Source organism: Corvus kubaryi, unplaced genomic scaffold, assembly GCF_017639235.1.
Source record: "Corvus kubaryi isolate FWS band 111438036 unplaced genomic scaffold, C.kubaryi_AGA036_p1.0 37300, whole genome shotgun sequence".
NCBI classification, from domain to species: domain Eukaryota; kingdom Metazoa; phylum Chordata; class Aves; order Passeriformes; family Corvidae; genus Corvus; species Corvus kubaryi.
Genome location: NW_024581093.1, coordinates 16,406,922 through 16,417,870, shown reverse-complemented (window position 1 = coordinate 16,417,870; position 10,949 = coordinate 16,406,922). Strand labels below are relative to the sequence as shown.

General features: G+C 44.1%; 1 long non-coding RNA gene across 1 annotated transcript; it reads right to left on the bottom strand.

The window, feature by feature from the left end:
* Positions 1–6,336: 6,336 nt before the first annotated feature.
* LOC121664366 lies at positions 6,337–8,899 on the bottom strand. The gene is made up of 2 exons (XR_006015986.1): positions 8,832–8,899; positions 6,337–6,884 (listed from the first exon to the last, which is right to left on the bottom strand). It is a non-coding gene; the product is annotated as an uncharacterized LOC121664366 (long non-coding RNA).
* Positions 8,900–10,949: the final 2,050 nt, after the last annotated feature.

Genomic DNA, 10,949 nt, shown 5'->3' with positions numbered 1-10,949 from the left:
GCTGTGGTGGCCTATAAATTTGCTATTTTAGAGGCTTTTTTCCACTTTAGTTCTTAAAGTTCATTGTGTATCATCAAGCGATCCTTTTTGCTGCATTTTTAGCAACTAATCTCTGATCAAAGGAATATAAAAACCTAAACATCAAAAGTGCTTCTTAAGGGTTTACAAATCTCTGCTTTCTTCTATATCACAGAATGTGGTGACTGGTTTGGAGGAGGCTGCATATTATTTTGGGAGAGGAAGCCTTCAATCACTTAAAGAGTAAGAGATCTATTGGTAATTTTTGTCTTTGTATATTATATTAGCTTTTTCATGTCTTCATCAGAGCCATCTGGAAGGTAGATGGTAATAAAGGCATTGAATATAATGATAGTAATTCAGACCCAAAGAAGCAAACAACAGCAGCAAAAAAAAAAAAATTGTTAAAAATTCTAGTATGACTTTCTGTTCCTGAAAAAGAAAAGCAGCAGAACTGACTGAAAGAATAACAAAACAAGTGGAGCAGAGAAGTCACATAAACATCAGTGCTGAATGCTGGGCATCTCCCTGCTCCTGGCAGTAACTGAACGTGTCCACGCAGCAAAATCTTGCAGGATTTATTTTTTAACTTCACACATGGATCTTTTATATTCCTTAGTGTTCCTCTCTTCAGGAATTTTACAATGAGAAAATCTGAACATCCCCAAACAATGGAACATTTATCAAAGCTGTAGGTGTGAAGGAGTACGGCAGCAGTGTGGGAATGTGTGTTTGTGTGTGTGCCTTGATGGGGAAAGCACTGGGATCCTCGGGAGTGGTGGTGTCCTACCAATGAGGAAGTCAAGTGTTTGTAAGGAGAAAGCCTGGCTAAACCATGGAATCATGGAATCTCAGAGTGGTTTGGTTGGAAGGGACCATATAAATCACCCAGTGCCACCCCTGCCATGGGCAGGGACACCTTCCACTGTCCCAGGCTGCTCCAAGCCCCAATGGCCAGCCTGGCCTTGGACACTGCCAGGGATCCAGGGGCAGCCACAGCTGCTCTGGGCACCCTGTGCCAGGGCCTGCCCACCCTCCCAGGGAACAATTCCTGCCCAATATCCCATCCAGCCCTGCCCTCTGGCACTGGGCAGCCATTCCCTGTGTCCTGTCCCTGCAGCCCTTGGCAATTGTCTCTCTCCAGCTTTCCTGCAGCTCCTTCAGGCCCTGCAAGGCCACACTGGGGTCACCCCAAAGCTTCTCCTCTGCAGGCTGAACAATGCCAGCTCTGGCAGCCTTTCCTCCCAGCAGAGCTGCTCCATCTCTCTGATCACCATTTCAAGTTGCTATCCATGCTACGGCAATTATGAACTGATATGGAAAACAGCTTGCCATGTCCTGGCACTCCAGGCCCTTGCAAATAGCCTCTGTCCATCTTTCCTGTAGCTCCTTCAGGTGAATCCTGGGTCAGTTGATTGGTATATATGTACTGCCTTTACTGTTAGAATCTTCAAAAGATCTCAAAAGAGTTTTCAGTCAGCTCTGCTTTTTGAGGTTTTTCAGTGAAAATCCCCTAAAATCCTATATTTGCTGCCAAAATTATTGTATTGTGATGACTTCTTGTGTACTTTGCCATGACACTGCATTTCTGAAAGCATATCTAATCAAAAGGCTACCATGCATGGAAGAGAAAAGAACACCTATTTCACAGGGCAGGTGAGACCCCAAGGTCTGTAAGACTGATCCTGTCTCCCTCTTGACAAAGCTCAGGTGTGGTGTGGTCTCTGCATTGGCCCTTTGACTTTTCTGCTCTTTTTAACTCTTTCCTCACTTGCTTCCCCCTGGACACAATCCAGCATGTCCTCTGCTCCTGTTTTAACCACTGCTGGTCCTTTCAGATTGTCATAACATCCCAGAATGTCCTGAGTTGGAAGGGACCCACAAGGATCATTGAGTACAACTCCTGGCCCTGCACAGGACATCTCATTATTCTTTCTTTCTCACCCAAACTACAGGGTTTCCATTTTTTTCCCCTTTTTCCCCCTTCCTGCTAGATTCATCCTAGCATTGTGGTTATTGGGTTTTTTATTTACTCTGGATTTGCCAATTTCAACTTTTGGATGCTTTTTATTCCCCCTCCCTGCTCTTCTGCCATAGGGACACAAGCATAGGGAAGAGTGAGCTGCACCCCTGGGGGTTTGAAGAGCTTTGGTATTTCCAGTCCGTAGGTGGTGGGACACTTGTGTTGTCTCCACATACAGTAACTTACTTCATTTAGGAGAACCCTGGTTTAAACCAAATTGTGACAGGCCACCACTTCACACTCATGGAAGAATAAAGAATAAAGGAGACAGTAACGATGTCTGGGGAGAGGATCTGCTGTCAAACCCTTCTGAGGGGGTTCTGTGACCACTGGCCATTAGCTCCTGTGAAGCACGGGAGTCGCACACTGCATTTCTGAGTGAGAACATGGGTGGCTCAGATGTTCCAGGTGCAGATTTTCAGGAGGTTTGTGGTTTCCCCATAATTATCCAAGGTCATGGCATGGAATTCTACATAAAGTAGAATTCTACATAAAACTGCACAGCTTTTCCCTTCCTGTTGCCACTGTCCTGGAAAGTGATGCTAAACTCTCCATTGATCCGTGTGGGAGCTCAGCTGGACTAGCTCCAAAATGCTTGTGAAAGTCCTACTTGTTCTCCCCACAGTTTGATTTATCCAGTCTATTCTAAAGGGCAATTTCAATCCCTAATGGAAGCCATTGGTATTTTTAAATGAGGCACCTTTTAAAATGTGGAAATAACTTGAAGACTAATTCCTGGTAAAGTAAACATTGAGTGTTAGCTTTTTGTTGTTGCTGTGCAGAAAAATACAGTTTTGCTTGGGGTCGATAAGAGATTGAAAAGTGTGGGTAATAATAAAAGCTGAAGTGGGAGTTACTTTAATAATGGGATGTCATGTGTAAGCCTATAAAATAAACAGTAATTATCACATTTGAGAAACGACTCTGTTAGAATTCACATTGCTCTTGACAGCTTCATCTGTACATCAAGCCTTTCTGGAATATGCACTTTCTTGTTCCTAGCAAACAAATGAAACAGGAATTCTTACCCTGATAGAAGATGTTGATTTCAACAAAACCTAAACAAAAAACTAGATAAAAGAGAGCCAGAGCAGCAAACTGCAGGATTAGTTCTTGCTAACACATTTTGCTGTTACAGAGCAAGATAAAAAGCAGAGCTGTAGTTTTATTATTTACGGTTTTCCTCCCTCTTTTATACGGCACATGTTGAAAGAAGTGGGCTTTATGTATTGCAGCAGAAAATCAGAAGTTTAATGAGCGGTAGTGAATTCAGAATAATGCCTCATGATTGTGAATCATAAACTTGGGTATATCAGACTTGAAGGCAATAGTTGGCATTTTTTTGTTTTTATTCTTTTTTTCTCTGTATCCCCACACACTCAACATTTAATGTGAATGCCAGCAATATTTGTCCTTTGCGGAATGTTTTGGGGGTTTTTTTGTAATTTAATAGAATATTAAACTATAGATTTTTTCCAAATATAAATATATCCAAGAAAATAATCTACAGCTGTTTGCTGTATCTCTTTTATAACTTTTATTTAATAATTTTTACTTTTTATTCAGTATTTACAATGGAATTTAGGTGGGTTTTGCTTTCTTGAGAGAGGTTGAAAGTGTAACACTAATTCGAGAAATGCAAAAAGCTCTTTGTCTTATCAAAATGAGCTTCACCAAGACCTAATTCATAAGAACAGAGTGTACTTAACCTGGCAGTCAGTAACATATACTTGGCTATAAAGATAAAATTAACTTCAATAGATATTTAAATATATTTCAAGATATGTAACTTATCTTCTACACATTATTTCTGAATTTAGACTTCTGAGGCATAGAGAGTCAGAGTCCAAGTTGAGGTGTGCCAAGAAATAGGAACAATTAAATCAAGGGAAGTAAGGACCAGCAAATAAGTTGCTGGAATCTCATTACACTGTCCCTTGGAAAGAGTTTAGGCATGTTATTAATTTTCTTCATTTATGTGGGGCAATAAGTCTGTGAACTTGAAGTGTTGTGAGAGAAGAGCAGGTAGGGCACACACCACATGGATGGATTCACTATGACAGGTGTTTTTTCTTAATTTTTTTTTGTTTGTTTATTGAGAAAATACTTCTTCAGTACAAGTGATTTCAGTGCACTGACTTCATGCACAGGGATGTTAATGGCAAAGCCATTGATCTGGACATCAGCAGGATTACAGACTTCTCTACAGCCTTGTGTCCGTGGGCACGCTCTAATGCCAAGGAAAATGGGGAGATATGCTGTCCAACAGAGCAAAAAAGAGGCTCAGTGTTCCCAAAGCACATGAGGGAGGAGCAGCAAAGGACAGGAGCAGCACTGGCTGAGCCCTGCACAGTGCTGTGGGCAGAGGGAGCCCCTTGGCTGGGCAGTGCAGGTCCCTGGGCACACCCTGAGTGCCACCCACGACAGGGGTGATACCAATGTCCTGCCTGGCCACAGCACCTGGGGAAGTGCTTGGATCCCAAACCTGTTTGTCACCATGCTCAGCACGAATGGATGTTAAATTAGTCCCAGCAACAGCCTGGCAGTGGCAGGCTGGCCTGTCACAGCACTGCTGCTGTCACGCCAGGCCGGGGGCTTGGAGCCTCCAGCCAGTCCAGGGCTGCTCTGGCAGCACTGAGGGAAGAGCACCATTGCAAAGACTCCACAATTCCCTGGCAATCACACTGCAGCCTGGAGCCTTGCCGCAGCAGAGATCCTTTTCGGATAAGGATAATGTTTGAGTTGGACTTGTGATGCAGAGCTGCAGCGCGAGTGGTGTTTGATTTGAGCAGCGGGGCACAGGTGCCAGCAGGCCAGGCTGCAGCCCCGTCGGTGTCAATCCGAGTGCAGCATCTCAGCCATCCATTTCCCCCCATGGGCCTGGCTGTTGGCTCCCAATTCCAAAGAGGGAGGTGCAGTCAGATGTTCTCACACCCGGAACATGGCACTGTGTGCTGAGGGAGGGGACCAGGGCCAGGCAGTGCAGATGGCACGAGGGGCTGTAAAACCCCAGGGGCATCTTCCTGGGAAGGCTTTGAGCAGCAGGCCTCTGGAGAGAAGAGCCACATCTGAAATCTGAGGAAGCTGGGGAGTTTATCTTCGGTTGTTCTTGGCTATTCAGTGAGCTGTCAGGGAATGTGTAGCCAGAGCACTGCGGCAGGTGACTTGTTTGGCTTTCTTTGCCACAGCTCCCAGGCCTTGGAACATTGTCTGCAGCTCCCTGGGTGTGTTTCGCCAAGTGAAGTGTTTTAATCTATTTGATGGTGCCTTCATACAGCATTATTTTTGTTATGGAGGTTACCTTTGTGATGATGATGCAAAAGAATAACGCCTTAAAGCCAGGGCTTTACACACCTGGAATATGTGGCTGTAGGAGATTGATGTGCTGTGGAAGCCTGGAAGGAACAATCACATGAGACTAAAACACCCTCCTGAATATATTGAGCTAATTGATTGGTATTTTTTGTGGTTTGTGTCAACCCCCATCCCTACTCAAAGCTTTTTAATGTTCCAGAGAGTGGAATACAAAGGCAGAAAATAGAGGGAAATCAAGGGGACACATTATCTGTGGTTTTGAAAGGATGAAATGAGGCAACAGAATGAATGCTGGGCCACTGTTCCTGGTATGACTTCTGTCCAAGTCTTGTATCCATGTTCAACTCTCTTAGCTTCAAAAAACTTCATAAATGCAGAAATCTCACCTGACTGTGGGCTGGGAGGAGGCTGTAATTTCTGTTCAGTTTGTGTTGGTTCATTGTTGCATTTAAGTCTTTGCACTTTAGCCATGGAATAAAATCTCTACAAAAACTAGTTGTGATAAATCAGCGGCAGAGGACAGGATGGCACTAAACCCTAAGGATTAGGAGTACCTTGGGTACTCCACACCATGTCAGGCAGTCAGGCCTGGCCTCTGGTCTTACATTCTTTTCACAGGTTGGCTTCTGTTCTCATCCAGTCTAGAGCCAACCGGATCACAAAATTGGGAAACTCTTATATTTTCTGTAGCAAATATCAAAGGCACATCTACAGGTGGGGTGGAGAAGTGATTGAGAGAAGCCCTGGGGTTATATGGGATATTGGGCAGGAATTGTTCCCTGGGAGGGTGGGCAGGCCCTGGCACAGGGTGCCCAGAGCAGCTGTGGCTGCTCCTGGATCCCTGGCAGTGTCCAAGGCCAGGCTGGCCATTGGGGCTTGGAGCAGCCTGGGACAGTGGAAGGTGTCCCTGCCCATGGCAGGGGTGGAATGAGCTGGGTTTTAAAGTCTCTTCCAAACCAAACCATTCTGAGACTCTGTGATTGTAATTCCAGTGGAAGATATTTATTTTCCAAATGTCTCCTTTTCAGCTATTCACAGATAACGAAAACAACTCTGCCTGGTGTTTGCATTTCTTTTCAGACAATGAAAAGCCTATTCTTTGCTTCCTCCTTTTTAAAAGCAAGGATCATCCCGTATGTGGTGGTGCTATAGCTCTGCAGTAAATTTTACCTGAATTCACAAACCCATGGGAGTTAGTTTGCATTTGAAGTAGTGGTGCTAATTTTTCCTTTTAAAAATTAACATTCAGAAATATAGGTCTTATTTACCAATGTCCTTCTGTGTTGAGAATAGCATTAATATATGACATATCTTCAACTAAGCTAAGATTCTATCTGGTAATTATTTTTTTTCCACCTGAATTCTTCTGTCCCTTGTTACAGCGTGGAAACTGCAACACTCGTATCAGTCAACGAGGCCCGTGGAAAAGAAAAATATATGGATCGATTCTTGACTGATGTTCCAGAGATGTTTATTTCTCCAGCCACATGGCCGGGGCGCTGCCGAGGAACTGTGGCAATCACGGGACCTGAGGGTCCTTGCCTGCGCAGGGGAACACAAAACAATGGGGAATGGGCTCGGGAAACCCCGTGTCTGTCCCCTCAGGGCCCCTCTCCCAGGGCCACATGGCAGGGGGAGGAGACCCCAACATTTCACCTGTTTATTTTTAACAAAAAGAGATTTAAAACTTAACACTGAAAATAAGTGGATAAACATAACAAGAACAGTTTTAAAACAAAACAAGCCGCCCTCCTGAGTCTTTAAATGTCCAAACAGATTCTGTGGAACATCTTAAGGCTGACAGAAGGGAGACAGGACTCTCTGAGCATGCTTTGTGGGGAAACTGAGGCAGGAGAGGGTTTCTTCCATTTGTACCTGTTGGAACTCTAAACAACAATAGTTAATTTCTTCCCTCTCCCTCTTCATCCCCCACTTGGCATTGGAAAGGGATTTTTGGGGAAACAATTGGCAAAGGCATGGTTTTGTGATGGAAACCATGGGTGAAAAAACAGATCGGGAATACACTGGGGGTAATAGGATATAGGATAAAAGGGAAAGGTGGGATTAGGAAAGGGAGACTGTAGGGGGGCTTATAATAGAGATGTTGCCTAACATGACTACGATTTTTAGCATATATACTGCCTTTCACAGAAACACTGTCAGGCCTAGTGACCTCTGCTGCTTGTAACCCTCTTCTACCTTGCACCTCTATCTCCCAAGCTTGGTATGCATTTTTCAGGGTTATTCTATATAATAGCAGTTCTATGAATGAATATGTCTTCTTGGTTGTCACAACTTGTTATAAAACCATAATTTTGTTTAACATTATAACATTTTACTACTCCTAAAACCTTAGCTACGGTGATTTTTTCCTTTTTTCGAGTGGTTGCTGTTTTCTGTCTCACTGCGTTTTTGCCTTCTCTTTTGCTCGCTCCCGTGCTGGAATTGCCAGGGTTGTCAGTGCTGCCGGGGCTGCTGGGGCTGCTCGTGCCTGCGCACTCTCCCGGGATCACATCCGGGGCCGGGCAGGCCAGGCTGGGCTGCGCCGCTCAGCTCCCCGCACAGCGCCTCTTCTGCTCTCAGCTGCGCTGCCTCTGCCTGGCGCCGCGCCCACGTCTTGGCCGGGCCCCCGAGCAGTGGCCCCCCTGCACCCTGCTCCAGCGCGCATTTCGGCAAGGCGCGGCTCTGCTCCGCAGCCACCGCCGCCAGCCGCCGCCCGCGCGCCGCCCCTCTCGGTTGGGCGCTCATGGGGCTCGCTCCACCACGCGCTGTGTGGGGCCAGGTGGGCACCGCCGGGTCCCGCCGCTCCTCGCTCCGCCACCGACACTGCGGCTCGCGTGGCTCCGCCCGCGCGCGGGAACTGCCTCGCTGCTGCTCGCAGAGGGCTCGGTCCATGTGGGCGAGGCCATACGTTCCCTGAGCCAGGCTTCCCTTCGCCATGACAGAGCTGACATTGCTCAACAGTCTCGGTAATTAAATAATATTCACAAAAATATTCTTCCATCAGCATATATTTTGACTCAGAAATTAACTGTGTCCAAACAGTCTTCCAAAAGTCTTTGGTAGGAATTAAATCCCAAGAAATGTAGAAAAAGTTCTTAAACAACCATGAAAGGAAATGTTTCAGTTCCTTTTGAGCTTGAATTAAGCTAAAATTTACAAATCGTTGTTCAAGAATCTTTTCAAGTTTAAGATAAATGTCCATATGTGGCTCGGAGAGCCAAGAGTCTTTCCACAGTTCCTCCATAGTTTAGAGATGGAACAACAAAACAAAAACAAGAAGAGGAATCGGGGATCGTTCTGCCCACGTTCACTACCATTTGTTACAGCGTGGAAACTGCAACACGTGTATCAGTCAATGAGGCCCGTGGAAAAGAAATAGATATGGACCGATTCTTGCTAGATGTTTCAGAGATGTTTATTTCTCCAGCTGCATGGCCGGGGCTCTGCTGAGGAACTGTCGCAATCACGGGACCCGAGGGTCTTTGCCCACACAGGGGAACACAAACCAACCAATGGGGAACGAGGCTGACCAGGGGCAGGGAAACCCTGTGCCTCCACCCCAGGGCCCCTCTCCCAGGAACACATGGCAGGGGGAGGGCCCCAACAGTCCCTCACTGAGGAAATGCTTTGTATTATACAATGGAGTTTAAAAAGCCACAAACTGATCTGGATTTGTGGTGCATAATTTCTAGTCATTTTTATGTATATTAATGTTAAATCATGTTCTTGATTTCCGTAAATGACCCACATAACATGCCAAATTTCTTCTACGTTTTACACAGCCCTCGATTTTGATGAACAAAAATTGATAGGTATGAGATGAACAAAAGAATACTGATGACACATAATATAAGCCTTGATCTAAAGTTGTGAACTTGTCAGATGATCTGCCAAAAATGGATTATTTTCTAAAAGTTTGAAATATGGCTGAGAAGCCTGCTGACCATTATTCACAGCCTTTCATTTATTACATTGATGCTGTTAGACAAGTGATAATCATAGGCTTTAATTTCCTGCAGAACTGGGCATAGGTGTAGAATGCTTTATATCATTTAATATGCAAAAAACCCCTCAGATCAGAGAATGGAATTTATATCCGTGTCACTACAGGTTGTCTAATCTGACATGGATTGATATTAATACACTACATAAAACTGGAAATTTCCTAGACCTCTGGTATATCTTTGCATCCTTGATGGTCACACTTTCAAAAAATATCTCTGTGCAATTTCATGTCCATTTTCAGTACTATACATGCTGTAGTATTTTGCTTGATTAAATGCCCAATAATTTACTCTGAATCCAAATTCTCTTGTTCTCTACTCGAGCTGGATTGCTGAGATCTCTGGTGGGTTGCATAACTCATAAACTTGTTGATTCTCTTGTCTTTTTCTGCAGTTAGGAGTAACCCACAGCACTGTTCCCAACGTGACGGTCATCCAACATGGATAATGTTTTTTGCTATAGGTTTTTAGGTTCTATTTGAGTAGTTTTGTTTTCTTTTGCAAGAGATTAAAAGCTACTTGGTCCCCAGGGCATGGCTCCCCTGGCCCTGCTGAGTGCCTGAGCAGCTGAATGGAACTGATAATCTTTGGCATTTAACAATAGGTTAATTTTGCTCAGCTGCATATGGGGTTCCAAAAACAAAAGGTTTCCAAGGATTTTTTTTTTTATGTTTTTGTGAAAAATATTTCATGCAAAATGTTTTAAGCTCAGCACCTTACTTCAAAGCAGCTTTTTCCTTCTGCAGGTTTACAGAAAACATTAGATTTCCTTCCTGTGTGTTTTTGTTTTGTTTTTTTAAATATTAAATATTCTCAAAAACATGAAAAACATGCTAAAAATATTTAAGGAAAAGTGTCAATTCAGCCTGGAGAAGAGGTGGTTTCTTAATTGTGGCTTTCCAGTCCCTGAAGGAGCTACAAGAAAGATGGAGAGAGACTATTTCCAAGGGCCTGGATGACAGGACAAGGGGGAATGGCTTCAAACGGCCAAAGGGAAGGGTTAGATGGGATATTGGGAAGGAATTGTTCCCTGTGAATGTGGTGAGGGATTCCATGCTCATAAAAGCTTCATGGCCTTTAATTTATATTACCCAAGAATCTAACACAGTATTTTAACAAGTGAAACATTTTTCTGTTTAATGGTTTTTTTTTGGTGGACTAAGAGTATAAAAGGATCTGACTTCACATTGTAGAATAGAACAGGCTATGCCTGTTTGTAAGTAAAAGCTAATGTTTTGCATTTTAACAGGGAAGGAAATGAACAGTGGCACTAAAACCACATCTGCCAGAGCAAAGCCTAGTGGCAAAAGTTACCTCTCGTTACAGTGATGGCAGTATCCAGATGTCACACAGTTAGGGGCATTTGCTAAAATCTTTTTGAAGTAGGAACACCTGTGACCATCAAAAGTGATAAATATTAGATAATAAAATGCATTCCTGGTAGGTGCACAGTGTGACCAACACAGTCAGGGATAGAGCAATCAAATTCCCTCCACCTCCCCTCAAAATGCTTGCCTCTGTTTATTCCTATTTATATAGTGCTGAAGCTTTGAGGGTCTCTTGCTTTGCTTTTTGCAGCTATTTTA